The following is a 22,528-nucleotide window of genomic DNA, read 5'->3' as shown; positions in this document are numbered from 1 at the left end:
GCACTTGAAAGTTTATTCTCTGTTATGTAGAGTTTCATATTTAATACCACTTATTTGTTATACACTTGTGGTCGTCACTGAAACATGAAGTTACCCATTTCCAATTGTATTTTATTCCTCTTTGAACTTTCAGCAATGTTTGCTTTATACATATTAATACTATGTGATTTAGACAGAAAAAGTACATGACACTGTATCTTCTTTATGTGTCTTCTTAGCAGATCATATCCCTTCACCATACCTTGAAAGCAGTCTTCTTTGCCTTTGTTTGAGGCTTGCAATTTTTTTTTTTGTTGCATTATTTTTTGCTTCTGTTGCTTTTCTCTCTCTTTTGGGAGCACTGGAGAATAATTTTAATTCATGACAATTAACACTTAATAATTAGCTGCCTGCTTGCTGTGATCAGACTGTCTGAGTTTGAAGTTCCATTACTAATTCTGTGACCTTGGCAAAGGACTTAACTTCTCTGTGCTTGTTTCTTCATCTGTAAAATAGGCAAAATAGGGTAAATAGTACCTACTTCATAGGGTTGTGAGTTAATACATTTGAAGTGTTTAGAACAATGTCTGGCACTAATGTTTAATAAATATTACAATTGTTGTTATTTGTAGTAGATAGGCAAACGGAACTTTAATTCTACACTAAGGAAAGTCAAATGCAAATCCTTATAGTATAAAATAATTCTCTGCCATTTTGTTCAAACAAAAAGTAAAATCTCTTTATGTTATATAAGCCCCATGAGTCTTGATTTGAGTCTTGGTGATTAAGTCATACCTTGAGGCATTTGGGTAGGTCCCTTATCCCTCTAGTCTTAGAGAAGCATGCTACTTTTTATTTCACAGCAACTGCACACCAGGCACATGTATAAGACTTTTTTATACACACACACACACCTCCTTAATATTTTAAGGTAGTCACTAAGATTTCCATTTTACAGAGGATATAACTAAGGCTGAGAGAGATTAGACAATTTGTACAAAGAAACAAAACAACTGGAGACTGGGCTCCTACCTAGGTCTTCCAGAATCTGAAGCTCAGATTCTTTCCACTAGAAATGCTTGCTTCTTGAGGAGAAAGACAATCCTTTACACACATTGTCCTGACTACATGTCATAAGAGGCTTTGCCTTCATTTGATCTCAGAACGCAATACTTACTGGCCAATTAAAGACAGTGTGCAGGGTACTCTGCTTAGTGCTATGGTCAGCTCTCCAAAGAAGCTCATGCCAACAACAAAAAAATGTCATTTACTGTTTAGTTACATGACATGGGACTGCCTCTTTTTGCAGTCTCCTGGAAGACATCTCTGCTGGCCAAAGCCTAGCTACAATTTGGAGCAATGACTCTCATTTCTGGTGACACATTAATATTGCCTGAGGAGTTTTTTTAAAAATGAAACAAATGCTGGCCCCACTCACAGAAATTCTGATCTAATTAAACTTAAAGTTGAGCCCAGGCAGCACTGCATTTTAAGCACCCAGATGATTTTATTGTGCAGCCAATGTTGTAAACTTCTAGAATTTTTTTTGAAGCAACTCAAAAAGAAAGATGTGCTTGTTCTGAAATCATGTGCCAAATGGTTTGATTTATTACTGTTATGGTAATGTAAACAGTAACTGTTGCTCTCAATCAAACCTCTCCCTTCTCCTGTATAATCCTGATTAAGAGATTAAAGGCCACCACCAAATCATGTCAAAGATAACAACCACAAAAATCATCTTTTACCTCTCTCTTCATCATCTATCATATCTGATCTGTTACAATTTTCTTGTTTTTTTTTTTTTTTTTTTCTGCCATTGAGACATCTCTTCCATGTATCCCTTTTTTTTTTTTTCATTCTCTTTCCCACATCCTAGCCCCAGGACTTGACAATAGAATCTTGTTTTGTTTTGTTTTTAACTCTTTATTTTGAGATCAATGTTGATTCATGTTCACTTGTATGGAATATTATAGAGAGATTCTGTGTAATCTTCACCCAGTTTTCCCCAGTAGTAACATTTTACATATTTTGTACAACATCGAGAACAATTTCTTGCTTGACATTGATGCAATCTACAAACCTTATTCAGAATTCACCAGTTTTACTTGCCTCATTTGTTATTGTTTTTTTAATTTTATAAAATTTTTGGTAAAATAGACGTGCCATAAAATTTATCACCTTAACCATTACCATTTTTGAGTTGTACAGCTCAGTAGTATTAAGGATCTTAATTCATTTTTCTACCTGTAAATTCTCCTTTTTTTGATCCAATCTGCACACGGTTGCCAAGATGATCTTTTAAAAATAAAAATATAAAGCTACAAAACATATTTTAAATGATCTATGAAACCCTTCATAATGTTTGTGGTTTCTGGCCCTCTAAACTCAGTGAAGTATCACCTCATCCAGCATCACATCTTGACTAGTTTATACAAAGAAGTTACATTTATTTATTACAGAGTTTGGGCACTTTTAATTTTTTTAATCACTTAGTATGTTTTGAGAATCTCCATATCAGCATATACTGATTTGCTTCATTCCTTTTAACTAGTTTACAGATTGTAATGGTATGGACGTACCAACATTTATTTAACTACCAACAGACATATAGGATGTTTCCAGTGTTTTGCTATGGTAGAATGCTACAGTGAAGTTCTTTTTTGTAAGTAGAATTGTTGGGTCAAAGCTTATGTGTGTTTTTCATTTTGATAGATATTGTCAAATTTTCCTTTAAAAAGGCTGCAATTAACAAAACACACAAACACACTGTATATTACTATAATTTAAAAAATATTTTCCAAAGTGTGACTTTTAAAAATTTTGAACTACTTATTTCTGTTTGCCCACTTTTAAATTGAACTTTTGTTTATCTTATGGATTTATAAGAGTTATTTTAAATACTACGAAGACTAGTCTCTTGTCAAAAGAGTTACAATATTTCTCCAAGTTTGTTTCTTGTTTTTTGACTTTTCTTCTACAGGGATGTTTAAATATTAGGTTATCAAATTATGAGACATTTAGGTTTTACATTTTTCTGAAAAACTTTTCTTACTAAAAAATTGCAAAGTAATATCTCTCTTGTTTTCTAGTTTTATGATTTTATTTTTTGCATTTAAACTTTTCATCTATTTGGAATTATTGAAGGTATGAAAATAGGGTAGTAATCCAGGTTTAATTTTTCAAAATAATGACAATAATAATGATAATAATACCAACCAAGAAAATGATTAACAGCTGCTGGTTATTTACTCTGTCCTATGCAGTATGCTAAGTGAAAATAACTAGTGAATTTTCCCAACAGTATTTATTAGTGTAGCTATCCTTTCCCCTTTTGGTTTGAAATGACACCATTTTCATGTATTATATTTCCACATTAGTTTGGACAATTCTTAACCTCTACTGACACAAACTATTTTAATCACTTTACCATTCTTTTCTTAAACAGCTTAATTAATTATTTATATAACATAAAATTCACACATTTAAAGTGTGTACTTTAAAAATTGTTAGTATATGTAAATAGTTGTTAAACTGTGTCCGTAGTCTAAGTTTAGAAAATTTCATGATGCCAAAAAGAAAACTTGAACCCACTAACAGTCACCCTCCATGCCCCCACACCCAAAGCAACCACTAATCTACTTTCTGTCTCTATCAATTTGCCTATTCTTGCCTTGTAATATAAATGGGGTTACATAATATGTGGCCTTTTTCTGCCTGGCTTATTTTATTTAGCATAATGCTTTTAAGGTTCACTCATGTTGTGGCATGTATCAATACTTCATTTTTTATTCCTGAAAATATATTTCATTTTATGGATATACTACATTCTATTATCCATTCATCAGTTGATGGACATTTGGTTTGCTTTTACTTTTGGGCTACTATGAATAATAGTGTTATGAACATCTCCATATAAGTCTTTCAGTGGACATATGTACTTCTCTTGGGTATACATCTAGGCATGAAATTGCTGGGTCATACAGTAACTGTATGTTTAACATTTGAGAATCTTTATTTAACAAAAATGGCCTCCAACTCCATCCATGTTGCTGCAAATAACATAATTTCATTCTTTTTATGGCTGCATAATATTCCATGGTGTATATATACTACATTTTCTTCATCCAGTGAACTATTGATGGACACTTAGGTTGATTCCATGACTTTGCTATTATGAATAATGTTGCAATGAATACACAAACACAGCTGTCTTTTTGATATATATATCAATATATATCAAATATACATCAATATATGTATTAAATATATATAAATATATACATATTTGGAGATATATATATATATATAATTTTTTTTTGCCCTTTGGGTAGATACCTGGTAGTCAAATTGCTTGGTCTAATGGTAGTTCTATTTTTAGTTCTTAGGAAAATCTTCATACTACATAAGAATCGCAATTCTATTCCATTGATCTATATCCTTATACCAGCCACACTGTCTTGATTATTGTAGTTTTGTTATAAGTTTGAAATTGGGGAGGATGAATTTTTGTGTTTCTTTTCCAAGACTGTTTGGGTTATTCTAGGTATCTTGCATTTTCATGTAAATTTTAGGGTCCATTTGTCAAATTCTGCAAAAACAAGGAGTTGAAATTTTTATAGGGATTGTGTTTAATATGTAAATCAACATGGAGCGTATTGCCATCTTAGCAATATTAAGCCTTCTAACTATGAACACTGGATTTCTTTCCATTTACTTAGATCTTCAATTTCTTTTTCTTAATTAGAAGACTTTTTGTTTACAGAACTTTTAGGTTGACAGAAAAGTTGAGTTGAAAATATAGAGTTCCCCTTATACTCCTAATGCTCCCGAATTGTTTCCCCTACTATTAACATCTTGCATCAGTGTGTTACATTGGTTACAATTGATGAGCCAATGTTATATATGCTATGGATTTTGACAGGTCATTAATGTCTTTTAATAATGTTTTGTAGTTTTCCATGCATAAGTCTTACACTTATTTTATTATATTTATTCCTACATATGTTCTTACTGTGATACTATTGTAAATTGATTTTTCTTAATTTCATTTTTGAACTGTTCATTGCTAGCATATGGAAATACAATTAACTGAGTTTTAATATTTACCTTATTTCCTTTAGCTTTTCTGAACACATGTATTACTTCTCATAGTTTTTTCAGTGGATTCCTAGGGAGATAATCTACTTATAAGACATGTTGGGGAGAAGGTGCAGCTCCCCACAGAATGCCTTGTGGTCCAGCCCGGCAGGTGGTGGAAACATTCTATCCCTTGCAGTGGGGCCAGGGGAAAAATGAGGTGGCCCAGGTGCCAAAGGCTGCTGCCAATGCAAGTCGCAATTTTTGAAATCAATATTTTTTTTGCATCATGTAACTGATGCCAATGCTCCTTGAGTGGATCCCTAAACAACCCAGCCAACTCAGTGAGGGAAGGAAGGGACTGAGCTGTGAGGAGAGTGAACCCAAGAACCATGTCTACGTGGGATTCCTTTAATCCAGAAAGTTACTAATTGACAAGAGCTTTCAGCTAACCAGATTCACTGAACTGAAAGGCACAGGCTGCAAAGTGCCCCAAAATGTCCTGCAAAAATTGCTGGAATCTTTATAGGAGAACCACTTCCAAGAAGATGAGCAGTTTCTGGTAGCCGTTAATGTCAAAGCTTGGCATTGGAATTGATACTTGTGTCATTCCTTTGAGGCACGATGGGCTTTCCTTGGTTCAAACCATGGATTACACTTACCGATCATAGACGACCCTTACATGATGGGCAGGATGGCATGCGCCAATGTCCTCAGTGACCTATACGCAATGGGGGTCACAGAATGTGACAATGTGCTAATGCTCCTTGGAGACAGTAATAAAATGACTGATAGGGAAAGGTATAAACTGATGGGTTTTAAAGATGCAGCTGAGGAAGCAGGAACATCTATAAGGGGTGGCCAAACAGTATTAAACCCCTGGATTGTTCTGGGAGGAGTTGCTGCCAATGTCTGCCAGCCCAGTGAATTTATCATGCCAGACAATGCAGTGCCAGGGGATGTGCCAGTGTTGACAAAACCCCTGGGGACACATGTGGCAGTGGTTATACACCAGTGGCTGGATATTACTGGAAAACAGAATAAAATTAAATTAGTGGTCACCCAAGAACATGTAGAATTGGTCTACCAGGAGGTGATGATGAACATAAGGAGGCTCAATAAGACAACTGCAGGACTCATGCACACTTTCAATTCCCACGCGGCCACCAACATCATGGGCTTTGGATTTGGGGTCTGGAGAAGAGCCTGGCCAAGTAGGAGAGGAACCAGGTGTCATTTGTGATTCACAATGTCCCAGTGCTGGTCAAGAGGGCTGCGGTGAGCAAAGCCTGCAGAAACATGTTCTGCCTCATGTACAGGACCTGCCAGGAGACATCAGGAGGCCTTCTGATCTGTTTGCCACATGTGCAAGCAGGTCGATTCCGTGCAGAGATGAAGTCCCCCAACTGTGGTGAAGGCCACCAAGCATGAAATTATTGGGATTGAAGGGAAGGGCAACCACATAGCCAGAATCATAGACAAACCCTGGATCAAGTGACCATTCAAAATGTGAATCCCACGCCTGGGGGCCACCTCTTAACCTAGACAGAAATAGCTATTTGGTTTTGTTTTTATTTTTATTTTTATTTTTTTTTTTTTTTTTGTGGTTTTAATTTTTTTTTTTTATTTTTTTTTTTATTTTTTATTATACTTTAAGTTCTAGGGTACATGTGCATAACGTTTATATCATGTATAACTCCCCAATGCAATCCCTCCCTCCTCCCCCCTCCCCATGATAGGCCCCAGTGTGTGATGTTCCCCTTCCCGAGTCCAAGTGATCTCATTGTTCAGTTCCCACCTATGAGTGAGAACATGCGGTGTTTGGTTTTCTCTTCTTGTGATAGTTTGCTAAGAATGATGGTTTCCAGCTGCATCCATGTCCCTACAAAGGACGCAAACTCATCCTTTTTGATGGCTGCATAGTATTCCATGGTGTATATGTGCCACATTTTCTTAATCCAGTCTGTCACAGATGGTTTTGTTTTTAAATAGATCTGTTTCCTTTATCATCACTTGAATTAAAGACTGTAAACAACAAAATCTCATTGTGTCTACACATCGGGTGACCTTAGGTCGATTTGTAAGTGGATACAATTATAAAATAAAATACATTGTCTTTTTTCCTGTTACATTAATGGAAGATGCACCTAATATTGAGGCAGCTTCCGAGTTGAGAATTATATTATTATCCGATACTGTTGATTTGTTTGGAATCTTTAGATATGTATCTCTTGCCACATAGGCACTTTTAAAAGGTGCTTTTACATAGCACAGACATTACCAATAGCAGTTAAATAGCAGTTGGTGTCTTTTCATTTTATGTATATTATCATGTAAGTCTGATTTTTTTAAAAGTGTTTTGAATGGTTTTCTGGAGAGACAGCATTGGTAAGTGGTACACAATGGTATCCCAGTGGTAAGAGGGTTGCATGATTCCTTCCAGTCTTTGATTTTAAAAGCCTGGTCTTATACTCAAGAGCATCTCAGACCCAGGACATTCTCCAATAGTGCATCCAGTTCAACATGAGAAGTGCTTCACTGCATGGAAAACACTTAGAAGAAGAAAAATAAATCTTACTTCTTTTTTGTAGCCTTCCTGATATTTACAGTAATACTATTAACTCTTCTTTATTGATAGCAAAAAAGGATACTTTTTGCCACGTAATTAGATGCTCTATACTGCAACAAGGAATTGCCTTCTGAAAGGAGGTTCATATATAATACTCATTTACAATTCAATATATAATTAGCTATGCAAATAACTTTAAATATAATCAATAATAAGACTGTTCTGTGGATGGTAGTGTTTAATACATTTTATATTTTGTAGAGTGATTTCAGCCTTTTATTTGCTTAAAATCAGCAACTATTTAGCCTAATTCTTAGCATTATTTTGTCCTTTGCACCAGTACTTTTTTGTGCATGCTTTTCGTGATCTGTGTTAAATATCTGCATTGCAAACATTGCAGCTTGAACTTAAACTTGTTATTCAAATAAATATTTAATTTTTAAATTGTTCTTGTATAATCAGATGCCCCTTTTAGTATTATTTTAGAAGCATTGGGAGGGTTTTGCCTAAAGTACAATTTATCTGGAAAATCTCGATTGTAGTCTTATAAAATTTTAAGTCTTTCATAGGACCTGTATTATCTTGAATTAAATTTTGTAGTTCTAGAATAAATAGGCAATCTAAAAACGTGTTATCTGTGTTACTTAAAGCAGAGGCTTTCTCTATTAAACAAAGAGGAGACATTCCTGTCATTAAGGACAAGGGCACTGGATCTTCAAGTTCGCATCGTCAAAAAAATAAAACGAAAACAACAACAACAACAACAATAAGCAGCACATCGTGCAAGTTTCTTATGCTTTCTGCTCACAGGCACCAAAGCTGCACATGTAAACCAATCGACTTCTTGCCAAAGGAAGCCACCCCTGGAAAGATGAAGCTCCCTGGAGGAGGCTTTAACTTTGACACGTCCACCTCCAGAAACCAGCAGGCAGCATTTATGCATGTGTAACTGGACCTCCAGTCGTAAGTATGGTGTGCAATACAGAAGAGTCTGCTATAGAACTAAAATTAATTGGACATTTTAAAGGAATTGATACAGATGTTGGTCCTCAAAAGTTACAAGCCTGTAAAATAAAGTGTTTTGGAACCCTCTGAGTAAGATAAACATAAAATAAGACTTGTCACCCACTAACAGAAATAGTTGTATATCTTTGTAACTAATCCGTATTCCTAGTTGTCCTGGCTAGAACATTCCAGAAAAATGTTGAATGGAAGTGGCAATAGTAGACATCCTTGTCTTTTTCCTAATCTTAGGTGGAAAAAGCTTTCAGTCCTTCTTTATTGAGTATAATGTTAGCTGTGGGTTTTTCATAGATGCCCCTTCCAGGTTGAGGAAGGTCCCAGCTATTCCTATTTTCTTAATGTTTTTATCATGAGAGAATGTTAGAGTTTGGAAATACTTTCACTGTGTTTTGTTGTTGTCTTTTTTTTTTTTTTTTTTTTTTTTTTTTGGAGGCAGAGTCTCGCTCTATCCCGCAGGCTGGAGTGCAGTGGCATGATCTTGGCTTACTGCAGCCTCCGCCTCCTGGGTTCAAGCATTTCTCCTGCCTCAGCCTCCTGAGTAGCTGCGTTACAGGGGCCTACCACTATGTCTGGCTAATTTTTGTATTTTTAGTAGAGATGGGATTTCACCATGTTGGCCAGGCTGGTCTTGAACTCCTGTCCTCAGCTGATCCACCCGCCTTGGCCTCCCAAAGTGCTGGGATTACAGACATGAGCCACCGTGCCCAGCCTACTGTGTCTTTTAAAACAATCATGTAGTTTTAAAACATTACTATATTAACATGGTGTATTAATTGATTTTGGATTTTAAGCAAGCTTGAATTCGTAAGTTAAATCAGACTTGGTCATAGTCATAGTTTATGTTATGAGAGTTGGTTTGCTAGTGTTTTGTGAATGAACCTTGTGTCTGTATTCATAAGTTACTGATTTGTAGTTTTTGATTCATGAAATGTTTTCGTCCAGTTTCATTTCATTAAAATTCTTTTACTTCACTTTTATTTGACAAATGATTATTGCATATATTTATGGTGTACAGTGTGATATTTTGATACATGTATACATTGTTAAATAATCAAATCAGACTTATTAACATATCTATCACCCCACATATTTATTTTGAGAGCTTTCAAAATCCACTATTTTAGAAATTTTGAAATATAAATTATTATTAACCATTGTCACTATACAGTGCAATAGATTACCAGAACATATTTATCCTGTCTCCCTGAAACTTTGTAACCTTTGACCAACATCTCGGTACTCCCCATCTACTCTCCACTCCCCTCAGCCTCTTGAGGAGCCCTAATGAGTTAAAAAAAATTGAAAAAATGGGCTTAGCTGGCAGAAACAGAAAAGGGGTAGAGAGGAGCAAATGTTCTGAGAAATGGGATCAACCACAAATAGCTCACTAGCACCCAATCATTCTGTTACAAGCAGTCAGCTCACAGTCCACCTGCACCCAAGAATTCTGTCTGCAAGCATTCAACTTAAGCAGCACAACCTTATAAAACTCCCTTTCAGCTTCTGCTCTTTGCAGACAGCCTTCTTTCTGCTGTCTTGCTTGTTGCTTTCATCTTCTTTCCTCTAATAAATCTGCCTTTCTAAACTCATTACTGTCTTGGTAAATTCTATTACAACGTACATGTTGGCCTCAGGCAGTTATTGACCATGACACCTCTGGTAACCACCATTTTATTCTCTACTTCTATGAGTTAGAATTTTTAGATTTCACATATAATTGAGATAATACAGTATTCATTTTTCTGTGCCTGGAGTATTTCACATAGCAAAATGTCTCATAAATTCATCCATTTTTGTCACAAATGACAGAATTTTCTTCTTTCTAAAGGTGCAATAGTAATCCATTGTGTATATATTACCACATTTAAAAATTCATCATCAGTTAATGAGAACTCCAGTTGTTTCTACATCTTGGCTATTGTACATAATGCAATAAACATAGTAAGGCAAACATCTCTTTGATTTTAATTCCTTTGGATATACACCTTCTTATGAGATTACTGGATGATATCATAATTCTGTTTTCAGTTTATTGAGGAAACTTTATGTTTCCCATAATGGCTGGGAAATTAGTAAATTTACATTTCCACCAACAGTGCACAAGGGTTCGCTTTTCTCCATATTCTCATCAAAACTTAAATTTCATCTTTTTCATAATATCCATTCTAAATAGTTGTGAGGTGATATCTCATTGGGGTTTTTCTTTGCAATTTTCTAATTATTAGTGATATTGAGCATTTAGTCTCGTGTCTGTTAGAAATTTGTATGTCTTCTTTGGAGAAATGTCTATTCACGTCCTTTGCCCATTTTTAAAAAGTTGGTTACTTGTTTTCTTGTTATTGAGTAGTTTGAATTCCTTATATATTTTGGATATTAGCTCCTCATCTGCTTTACGATTTGCAAATATTATCTGCCAATCTGTAGGTTATCTCTCGCTGTGTTAGTTATTTTCTTTGCTATGCAATAACTTTTTAGTTGGATGCAATTCCATTGGTCTATTTTGCTTTTGTTGCCTGCACTTTTGAAGTCATATACAAGAAATTATTGTCCAGACCAATGTCATGAAGCTTTTTCTCTGTTATTTTCCTAGTAGTTTTACAGTTTTGATCTTACATTTAAGTCTTTAATCCATTTGAATTGATTTTTGTTTATGGCATAAGATAAGGCTCTAATTTCATTTATCGGCATGTGATATCCAGTTTTTCCAGCACCATTTATTGAAGTGACTATCTTTTCCTCAATGTGTGTTATTGGCACCTCTATTGAAAATCAGGTCGTTGTAAATGTGTGGTTTTATTGCTGGGCTTTTTGTCCTGTTCCGTTGGTCAATGTGTCTGTTTTTATGCCAGTACCATGCTGTTTTGATCAATTTAGCTTAGCTTTGACATATATTTAGAAGTGAGAAAGTGTGATGCCTCCATTTTTGTTTTGACTATTCAGGGTCATTTGTGGTTCCATACAAATTTTATAAGTTTTTTTTTTTTTTTTTTTTTTTTTTTTTTTTTTTTTTTTGAGATGGAGTCTCGCTCTTGTTGCCCAGGCTGGGGTGCAATGGTGTGATCTCGGCTCATTGCAACCTCTACCTCCCAGGTTCAAGTGATTCTCCTGTCTCAGCCTCCCAAGTAGCTGGGATTACAGGCATGCGCCACCATGCCTGGCTAATTTTTTGTATTTTTAGTAGAGGCAGGGTTTCACTATGTTGGTCAGGCTAGTCTTGAACTCCTGATCTCGTGATCCGCCCGCCTTGGCCTCCCAAAGTGCTGGGATTACAAGCGTGAGCCACTGCGTCCAGCAGAAGTTTTTTTTTTTTTTTATTCTGTATAAAATATGATTGAAATTTTGATAAGAATTGTCTAGATTGGTAGATTGCTTTGGGTTATGTGAACAATTCAAAATTTTTCTCTTGTTTCTCTAGTCTCTATTTCATATATTTTTGCTCTCATCTTTATTATTTCCTTCTATTAACTGTGAGCTTAGTTAGTTCTTCTTCTAGTCTCCTGAGGTTAAGCATTAGGCTGTTCGTTTGAGATATTTCTTTTTTGACAAAGACATTTAGTGCTATAAATGTTCCTTTGAGAACTGTTTTTGGTGCATCTCATAAGCTGAAGTATGTTGCATTACTATTTTTGTTTGTCTAAATATGCTTTTTATGTATTTTTCCAATTTTAATTTTTAATTATCATGGGTACATAATAGGTGTATATATTGATTGGGTACATGTGGTGTTTTGATGCAGGCATACAATGTGTAATAATCACATCCGGGTAATTGGGGTATCTAGCACCTCAAGCATTTATTACTTTTTGTGTTAGGAACATCCCAGTTTCACCCTTTTAGTTATTTTAAATATACAATAAATTATTGTTGATCATAGTCACTCTGTTGTGCTGTCAAATACTAGATTTTTGTTCATTCTAAATATATTTTTGCACCCAGTATCCATGCTTGCTTTTCTTCTCCCTGCTACAATTCCCAGCATATAGTAACCATCATTCTACTTTCTATCTCTATGAGTTCAATTGTTTTATTTTTTAAAGTCCACATATGAATGAGAATGTGCAAAATTTGTCTTTCTGTACCTGGTTTATTTCACTTAATATTATGTCCTACAGTTCCATCTATGTTGTTGAAAACGACAGGACTTTATTTCCTATAGTTCCATCTATGTTGTTGAAAATGACAGGACTTTATTTTCTTTTGTGGCTGAATAATATTCCCTTGTGTATATGTAACACATTTTCTTATTTGTTCATCCATTGATGAACACTTAGGTTGCTTACAAATATTGGCTATTGTAAATGGTGCTGCAATAAGCATGGGAGTGCAGATATCTCTTTGATATACTGTTTTCTTTTCTAATTTTTTTGGATATATATCGAGCAGTGGGATTATGGGATCATATGGTAGTTCTGTTTTTAGTTGAGGAAACTTCACACTGCTTTCTATAGTAGCTGTACTAATTTACATCCTTCCAACAGTGTATGAAGGTTCCTCATTTTCTGTATTCTCACCAGCATTAATTTTTGCTTGTCTTTTGGATAAAGCCATTTTATCTGTGGTGAAATATCTCATTGTAGTTTTGATTTTCATCTCTCTGATGATTAATGATGTTGAGCATTTTTTCATACACCTGTTTCCCATTTGTATGTCTCCTTTTGAGGAATATCTACTCAGATTTTTTACCCATTTTTAAATCAGATTATTACATTTTTTTTCTACAGAGTGGTTTGAGCTTTTTACATATTCTGGCTACTATTCTCCTATTAGATGGGTAGATTGCACACATTTTTCCCCTTTCTCTGGGTTGCCACTTCATTTTGCTGATTGTTTCTTCTGTTTTAAAAAAGCGTTTAAGCTAGATGTGATCCCGTTTACCTATTTTTGCATGGATTGCCTGTGTTTTTGAGATATTACTCAAGAAATTTTTGCCTAGACCAATGTCACGGAGAGTGTCTCCAATGTTTCCTCTTAGTACTTTCATAGTTTCTGGTCTCAGATTTAAGTATTTAATCCAATTTGATTTCATTTTTGTAGATGTCAAGAGATAAGGGTCTAGTTTCATTCTTCTGCATGTGGATATGTAATTTTTCCCAGCACCATTTATGGAAGAGACTATCCTTTCCTCAATATATGTTCTCGGCACATTTGTTGAAAATGAGTTTAATGTATATGTGTGGCTTATTTCTGGATTCTCTATACTTTTTTTAAATTTTGCAAATTAATTTTTTATCCTGAGACTTTGCTGAAGTTGCTTATCAGCTTAAGGAGTTTTTGGGCTGAGACAATGGGATGTACTAAACATACAATCACTTCATCTGCAAACAGAGACAATTTGACTTCCCTTCCTCTTATTTGAATACACTTTACTTCTTTCTCTTGCCTGATTGCCCTGGCCCAGAACTTTCAATATTATGTTGAATAGGAGTTGTGAGGGAGGGCATACTTGTCTTGTGCTGGTTATCGAAGGGAATGCGTCTAGCTTTTGTCCATTCAATATGATACTGGCTATGGGTTTCTCATAAATAGCTCTTATTATTTGAGATATGTTCCATCAATACCTAGTTTATTGAGTTTTTAGCATGAAAGAGTGTTGAATTTTGTCAAAGGCCTTTTCTGCGCCTATTGAGATAATCACGTCATTGGGTTTTGTCATTGGTTCTGTTTATGTGATGGATTGCGTTTTTTTATTTGTTGTTTTTTTGTGTTGAACCCGCCTTGCATCCTAGGGATAAAGCTGACTTGATCGTGGTGGATAAGCTTTTGTATGTGATGCTGGATTTGGTTTGCCAGTAATTTATTGAGGTTTTTTGGATCGATATTTCTCAGGGATATTGGCCTGAAATTTTCTTTTTTTGTTGTATCTCTGCCAGGTTTTGGAATCAGGATGATGCTGGCCTCATAAAATGAATTAGGGAGGAGTCCCTCTTTTTCTATTGTTTGGAATAGTTTCAGAAGGAATGGTACCAGCTCCTCTTTGTACTTCTGGTAGAATTTGGCTGTTAATCTGTCTGGTCCTGGACGCTTTTTTGTTGGTAGGCTATTAATTATTGTCTCAATTTCAGAACTTGCTATTGATCTAGTCAGGCATTCACTTATTCCTGGTTTAGTCTTGGGAGGGTGTATGTGTACAGGAATTTATCCATTTCTTCTAGATTTTCTAGTTTATTTGCATAGAGGTGTCTATAGTATTCTCTGATGGTAGTTTGTATTTCTATGGGATCAGTGACGGTATCCCCTTTATCATTTTTTATTGTGTCTATTTGCTTCTTCTCTTTTCTTCTTTATTAGTCTAGCTAGTGGTCCATCTATTTTGTTAATCTTAAAAAAAAAAAAAACAGCTCCTGGATACATTGATTTTTTTGAAGGGTTTTTTGTATCTGTATCTCCTTCAGTTCTGTGCTGATCTTAGTTATTCCTTGTCTTCTGCTAGCTTTTGAATTTGCTCTTGCTTCTCTACTCTAGTTCTTTTAATTGTGATATTAGGGTGTTGATTTTGTATCTTTCCAGCTTTCTATTGTGGGCATTTTGTGCTACAAATTTTCCTCTTAACACTGTTTTACCTGGGTCCCAGAGATTCTGGTACATTGTGTCTTTGTTCTCATTGGTTTCAAATAAATTATTTCTGCCTTTTTAAAAAATTTACTCAGTAGTCATTCTGAGTCAATCAGGTTGTTCAATTTCCATGTAGTTGTGTGGTTTTGAGTGAGTTTCTTAATCCTGAGTTCTAATTTGGTTGCACTGTGGTCTGAGAGACTGGTTGTTATGATTTTCATTCTTTTGCATTTGCTGAGGAGTGTTTTATTTCCAATTATGTGGTTGATTTTAGAATACATGCTATGTGGTGCTGAGAAGAATGTATATTCTGTTGATTTGAGTGGAGAGTTCAGTAGATGTCTATTAAGTCCTCTTGGTCCAGAGCTGAGTTCAAGTCCTCTGTATCCTTGTTGATTTTCTCTCTCATTGATCTGACTAATGTTGACAGTGGGGTGTTCAAGTCTCCCACTATTTTTGTGTGGGAGTCTAAGTCTCTTTGTAGGTCTCTAAGAACTTGTTTTATGAATCTGGGTGCTCCTGTATTGGGTGCACATATATTTGGGGTATTTATATCTTCTTGCTGCATTGATCCCTTTACTATTATGCATTGACCTTCATTGTCTTTTTTTTTTTTTCATCTTTGTTGGTTTAAAGTCTGCTTTATCAGAGACCAGGATTGCAACCCCTGCTTTTTTTTTCTTTACATTTGCTTGGTTAATCTTCCTCCATCCCTTTATTTGAGCCCATGTGTATCTTTGCATGTGAGATGAGTCTCCTGAATACAGCACACTGATGGATCTTGACTCTCTTTCAAATTTGCCAGTCTGTGTCTTGTAATTTGGGCACTTAGCCTGTTTAGATTTAAGGTTAATATTGTTATGTGTGAATTTGATCCTGTCATCATGATGCTAACTGATTATTGTACACATTAGTTGATGCAGTTTCTTAATAGTGTCATTGGTCTTTATATTTTGGTGTGTTTTTGTAGTGGCTCATACGAGTTTCTCTTTTCGATATTTAGTGCTTCCTTCAGGAGCTATTGTAAGGCAGGCTTGGTGGTGACAAAATCCCTCAGCATTTGCTTGTTTGAAAATAATTTTATTTCTCCTTCATTTATGAAGCTTAGTTTGGCTGGATATGAAATTCTAGGTTGAAAATTCTTTTCTTTAAGAATGTTGAATACTGGCCCCCACTCTCTTCTGGCTTGTAGGGCTTCTGCCGAGAGATTCACTGTTAGTCTGATGGGCTTCCCTTTGTGGGTAACCAGACCTTTCTCTCTGGCTGCCTTTAACATTTTTTCCTTCACTTCATCCTTGGTGAATCTGACGATTGTGTGTCTTTGGTTTGCTCTTCTCGAAGAGTAGCTTTGTGGTGTTCTCTGTATTTCCTGAATTTGAATGTTGGCTTGTCTTGCTAGGTTGGGGAAGTTCTCTTGGATAATATCCTGAAGAGTGTTTTCCAACGTGGTTCCATTCTCCCTGTCACTTTCAGGTTCACCAGTCTATTGTACATTTGGTCTTTTCACATAGTCCCATATTTTTTGGAGGCTTTGTTCATTCCTTTTCATTCTTTTTTTCTCTAATCTTGTCTTCATGCCTTATTTCAGTAAGTTGATCTTAAATTTCTGGTATCCTTTCTTCCACTTTATTGATTTGGCTATAGATACTTGTATATGCTTCACAAAATTATCATGCTGTGTTTTTTAACTCCATCAGGTTATTTCTGTTCTTCTCTAAACTGGCTATTCTAGTTAGCAGTTCCTGTAACCTTTTATCAAGGTTCTTAGCTTCCTTGCATGGGTTAGAACATGCTCCCTTAGCTAGAGGAGTTTGTTATTCTGAAGCCTACTTCTGAAGCCTACTTCTGTCAATTTGTCAAACTCATTCTACGTCCAATTTTGTGTCCTTTCTGGAGAGGTGCTGTGATCATTTGGGGGAGAAGAGACATTCTGGTTTTTGGAATTTTCAGCATTTTTGCACTGGCTTTTCATCTTTGTGGGTTTATCTACTTTTGATGTTTGAGGCTGATGATGTTCGGATCGGGTTTTTATGTGGGAGTCCTTTACGTTGATGTGATGTTGTTGCTTTCTGTTTGTTGATTTTTCTTTTAGCAGTCAGCCCCCTCTTCTGCAGGTCTGCTAGTTTGCTGGAGGTCCACTCCAGATCCTGTTTGCCTGGGTATCACCAGTGGAGGCTGCAGAACAGCAAAGATTGCTGCCTGCTCCTTCCTCTGGAAGCTTCGTCCCAGAGGGGAACTGGCCTAATGCCAGCTGGAGCTCTCTTGTATGAGGTATCTGTTGACCCCTGTTGGGAGGTTTCTGCCAGTCAGGAGGCACAAGTGTCAGGGACCCACTTGAGGAGACAGCCTGTCCATTAGCAGAGCTGGCACACTGTGGTGGGAGAATCCCTCTTGTCAGCATCAACTGGTCTCTTCAGAGCCAGCAGACAGGAACGATCAAATCTGCTGAAGCTGCACCAACAGCTGCCCCTTTCCCCAGGTGCTCTGTCCCAGGGATATGGGGGTTTTGTCTGTAAGCCCCTGACTGGGGCTGTTACCTTTCCTTCAGAGATGACCTTCCCAGTGAGGAGGAATCTAAAGAAGCAGTCTGCCCACAGCTGCTTTGATGCACCCAGCCCAGACCTCCCAGCCTCCTAAGCACTGTCAGGGGAAAACCATCTACTAAAGCCTCAGTAATGGCAGACTCCCGTCTCCCCACCAAGCTCAATCTTCCCAGGTTGACTTCAGACTGATATGTGGTTCTTAGCTTGCTGGGTTTCATGGGAGTGGGTCCCGCTGAGGTCTTGCTCACTTGGCTCCCTGGCCTCAACCCCCTTTCCAGGGGAGTGAACGGCTCTGTCTCACTATGGTTCCAGGTGCCACTGGGGTATGAAATGATACTCCTGCAGGTATCTCATGTTTGCCCAAACAGCCACCCAGTTTTATGCTGGAAACCCAGGGCCCTGGTGGTGTAGGCACATGAGAGAACCTCCTGATCTGCAGATTGCAAAAACTGTGGGAAAAGCATACTAACCCAGCAGGATAGCACAGTCCCTCATGGCTTCCCTTGGCTTGGAGAGGGAGGTCCCCGGCTCCTTGCACTTTCTGTGTGAAGCAATGCCCCACCCTGCTTCTGCTCGCCCTCCATGGGTTGGATCCACTGCCTCATCAGTCTCAATGAGATGAACTGGGTGCCTCAGTTGGAAATTCAGAAATCACCCTCCTTTTGAATTGGTTTCGCTGGGAACTGTGGACCAGAGCTGTTCCTATTTGGCCCCTTCCCTCAGCTAATTGAGTTTATATTGTGCCATTTGTCCATTCCATCAACCCAGAGGATTTGAGATGGTAGGCACAATGGAAATGTTGTATTATGGGCCAGATTTTGCAAATGGATTGAACAAGTTGTCCAGTAAAATGAGTCCCACCATCACTGTGCAATTCAGAAGGAATTCCCAAACTGGAATGATTCTAACAAAATTTTCCCTATTATTAAGATGGTAGACCTCCAACAAGGATATGCTCTCTACTCAATGAGAAAACATACAAACTAAGACCAGTACATACTTGAAATTTTGAGATCGGTATGTTGATAAAATCCAACTGCCATACTTCAAAAGATCCTATTGACAGAGGAAAATGACCTTGGGAGCCATGTAAGGGCTTGCCAGGGTTGTTTTGGGTGTATAGCAAATTGAGATTATACCTTTTGGGATACCATGGGAGATCGTTTCCAAAAGTATTGTTTTCCCCATCATATAATTTTTTCTGGGGCCCAATGAGTCATTTCATGAGTAAACTGAAGGAAAGGGCATTGTGCACCTATGGGAACTATGGGTTTTTTGTTAGGCCCTAGCCATAATTCCTTACTTGGGGCAAAGATGCGTCCCTTTTGCTCCCAGGTTTGTTTCTCTTTAGGGGTAGCTGCTTGTTGATATTGTAAAATAATGTTAGTAAGGGTATTTGTAGGACAAAATGTACATTCCCGTACAGGACAGGCCGTCTTTCCTAGGGCAGCACTCTTTGCGACAGCATCAGCTAGATTATTTTCTTTTGCTTTTTGGTGTTATCCTGGAGTGTCCAGGAATTTTTATAATTGCAAGTTGCTTTGTCATCTGAATTCTTCTAGTAACTTGAGACTTGGTGCCCATTTTGTATGGGCTATCTGGATGAGGTAAGAAATCCTCTCTGTTTCCATAGCACGCGAAAATCCTGGGCTACTCTGAAAGCATATTGGCCATCGGTGTATATATTTGCCACTTTTCCTCCAGCTAATTTACAAGCTCTAGTTAATGCTATTAATTCAGCCATCTGGGCTGATTTGATTCCTTGGGGGTGGGTGCTTTCTATTATGTCTGTTATGGAAGTGATGGCGTATCCTGCCTGGTAATGCCCCTGGTTGTCCCTTAAATAAGAGCCATCCATGAACCAAATTAATTCAGATTCTTAATGGGAGTTTCCTGTAAATTTTCCGGAGGAAAGATTAAGATATTAGTTGGTAGATTGTGGTCATGTTTCTTTTCCTCTTATTCACCCAGAAGGAGGAACAGGGTAGCAGGGTTGAGTGTTACAGCACTTCAAGGTAATGTTGGGAGCAGAAAGCAGGAGCACTTCATAAGAGGTGAGGTGGCCAACAGAATAATGTTGAATGTGGTGAGAGCTTAGAAGAGATTTCACAGAGTAGGGGACTTAGATGGTCAGAGGGGACCCTAGGAAAAATTCTTTGATGTTTTTGCATAAGGTGGCTACAGCTGATATAGCCCTTATACAAGGAGGGTGCCCCCTGCAGCTGCATCTAACCGTTGACTGAAATAACCAATTGGTCTGTGATTGTCACCATGTTTTTGAGTTAATACTCCTAGAGCATTTCCATTTATTTCATTTACAAAGTAGGAATAGGGAAGACTATAATTGGGGTGGCCTAGCGCAAGGGCTTGGGTGAGAGCATGTTTTAGATGTTTGTGTTGTTTCTCCCCCTCTTCCCAGTAGATTGGGTCTGGCTGGGTCTGTTTTAGTTTTTTATGTAGGGGTTGGGCCATTAAGGAGTAGTTTGGAATCCAACTCCTGCAATAGCCCATTAACCCTAAGAATCCTCTTATTGCTTTTTAATTTTGGGCAGGGGAAAGGTCATAACAGCAGAGATTCTCTCAGGGTTTATTAATAGCCCTCTTGGGGAAATCATATTTCCCAACTATTTAACTTGAGGGAGACAAAATTGTAATTTATCTTTTGACACTTTGTGTCCCTTAGAGGAAGCTGTTGTAATAAGTGGACAGTATCTTCTCTGCATCTTGGTAGGGGGGATAAACACAACAATACATCAGCCACATACCCAATTAGAGTAGATTAATTTGGAAATTCATTGTCATCTAAATATGACTTAAGTATTTGAGAAAAATAAGTAGGACTTTCAGAGTAGCCCTTGGGTAAGACTGTCCATTTGTATTGGCAATTTTCCCAAGTTAAAGCTAAAAGATACTGGCTATTTTGCTCTACAGGTATGCTAAAGAATGCACTACAAAATCAATAACAGAAGTGGCTGGCAGTGACAGAAATATTGGACAGTAAGATGTGGGGGTTAGGAGCAACAGGGTGTCTAGGAATTATTATTTTATTTATAACTCTTAGCTCTTGAACAAATCTCCAATCTTTCCCATTGACTTTTTAACTGGGAGGATTGGTATATTGCAAGGGCTGGTGCAGGGTATTATGAGTCCTCTGTCTAAATAGTCCTGAATGATTGGTTTGATTCCTAGTAAGGCTTAAGGTCTAAGGGGATATTGCCTTACATTTGGCAAAGGTTTGGATTTATTTAAGGTTATCTTTATAGGAAGTGCTAACTTAATTATCCCAATATCTTTGGAAGAGTTTGCCTATAAGGAGTCTGGTACCTTAGATTCTTCTTGTCCAGAATTTTGATTAACTTTCACAAGCATACATGTGGGCTTTTATAAGTCTTCTGTAGCTCCAAAGTTGAGAATCATTTCTCTCTTCTGTAAAAATGAGACGTGAGCATTATGGGTCTCTAGGAAATCCCGTCCCAACAGGTGTATGGAGGCACTATCTACTATAAGAAACGTGATGCCCCACTAGTTCTCCTAATTGAAATTGAAAGGGATTTGATTTAAGGTTATAGTAGAAGAGTTTCAAACCCCTGCCATTTGGAATTTTACTTTACTCTGAGGAAGAGCATTTTTAATCAAGGTAGAGTTGTGGAATGACAGTGTAGCAACAGTGATGACAAGGGCTTTGGTTATTTTCCCCATTTATGGATATTTCTACTTCTCCTAAAGTATTAATTAGAAGTAGGGGAAAACCCTCTCTATTCCCTCGAAGCATCCCTATTCTGATTTTTGAGTTGCTCTGGTCCCTTCTTCTGGGGCCCTTTGCCCTCTTTGTGCAAGCACCCATTTAGGTTTTTTGCATTCTTTTTAAAAATGTCATTTCTTTTTGCAATAGTGGCAAATTGCTTCCTCTTGGTGTTGCTTAGATCTCTGGGGACCAAGAGATCTTTGCAAACTCCCAACTTGTTTACTGAATTGTAAACTCATAATTTTAAAGACTGTTTCCTTTTGTTTCTTAATGATTGTTTGTGACACCTGGTCAGCTAGGGTGACTAGGTGGCTAGTGGACAAGGAAGCCCAAGCCACATTATTCCTCTTTATTAGGGCTGCTAACTCCTTATGTAAACCTTAAATATACCCAGAATTTAGTAAGGTGTCACTTCTACCATGTTCAAAGTTTTCAGGAGGTATTCCTGAGAACCATTTGAATGCCTTTTCCAAGCTGATATAGAAGTCAGGCACGGTTTCATTTGGGCATATTTTACATTGTTGCACCTTTGCCCAATCTATAACCTTGGGGAATATCTGTGGTATAGATTCACAAAGGCGATTGCAAAGTTCTCTGGATTTCTCCCTTCCAGTTGCATCTAGTTCATCAAAATCTTCTAATGGCTGTTTTCAATCTGCTACTCTAAACCATTCTTCAGTTTTGTTTTGGGGGGACCAGTGATTCAATCAGCTGATATAGTTCAGAGAACTGTGGATCATAAGTCTTAAGCATTAATTGAATGGCCTTAGCAAACCCAAAGGGACCTTTGGTCGGATTGGGGAATCCAGATACTAGGGCCTTTAACTCTGATTTGGTCCAGGGGTTATATATTATGTTAGGACCCCCTCTGTCTGTGGATTTTACTCTAAAAGGAGCAACTACTATATTATTTTCTCTGGCCATTTCTGGTCCCCCTGTGGCTTGAGGTAAGGAAGTAGGGGAAGGAGGAGGAAAAATGAAATTGTTCGGATAAGGAAGTTCAGAGAGCAAAGGGTCAGGAGGAGCAGAAGGGGAGACAGT

The 22,528-nt window shown here is 37.2% G+C and overlaps 1 pseudogene; it reads left to right on the top strand.

Annotated features, from left to right (window-relative positions):
• Positions 1-5,447: 5,447 nt before the first annotated feature.
• LOC117077763 lies at positions 5,448-6,600 on the top strand (annotated as a pseudogene).
• Positions 6,601-22,528: the final 15,928 nt, after the last annotated feature.

Source organism: Trachypithecus francoisi, unplaced genomic scaffold, assembly GCF_009764315.1.
Source record: "Trachypithecus francoisi isolate TF-2019V2 unplaced genomic scaffold, Tfra_2.0 Lachesis_group6, whole genome shotgun sequence".
NCBI classification, from domain to species: domain Eukaryota; kingdom Metazoa; phylum Chordata; class Mammalia; order Primates; family Cercopithecidae; genus Trachypithecus; species Trachypithecus francoisi.
Note: the sequence above shows the minus strand (reverse complement) of the source record. Positions and strands in the feature narration are given on the sequence as shown.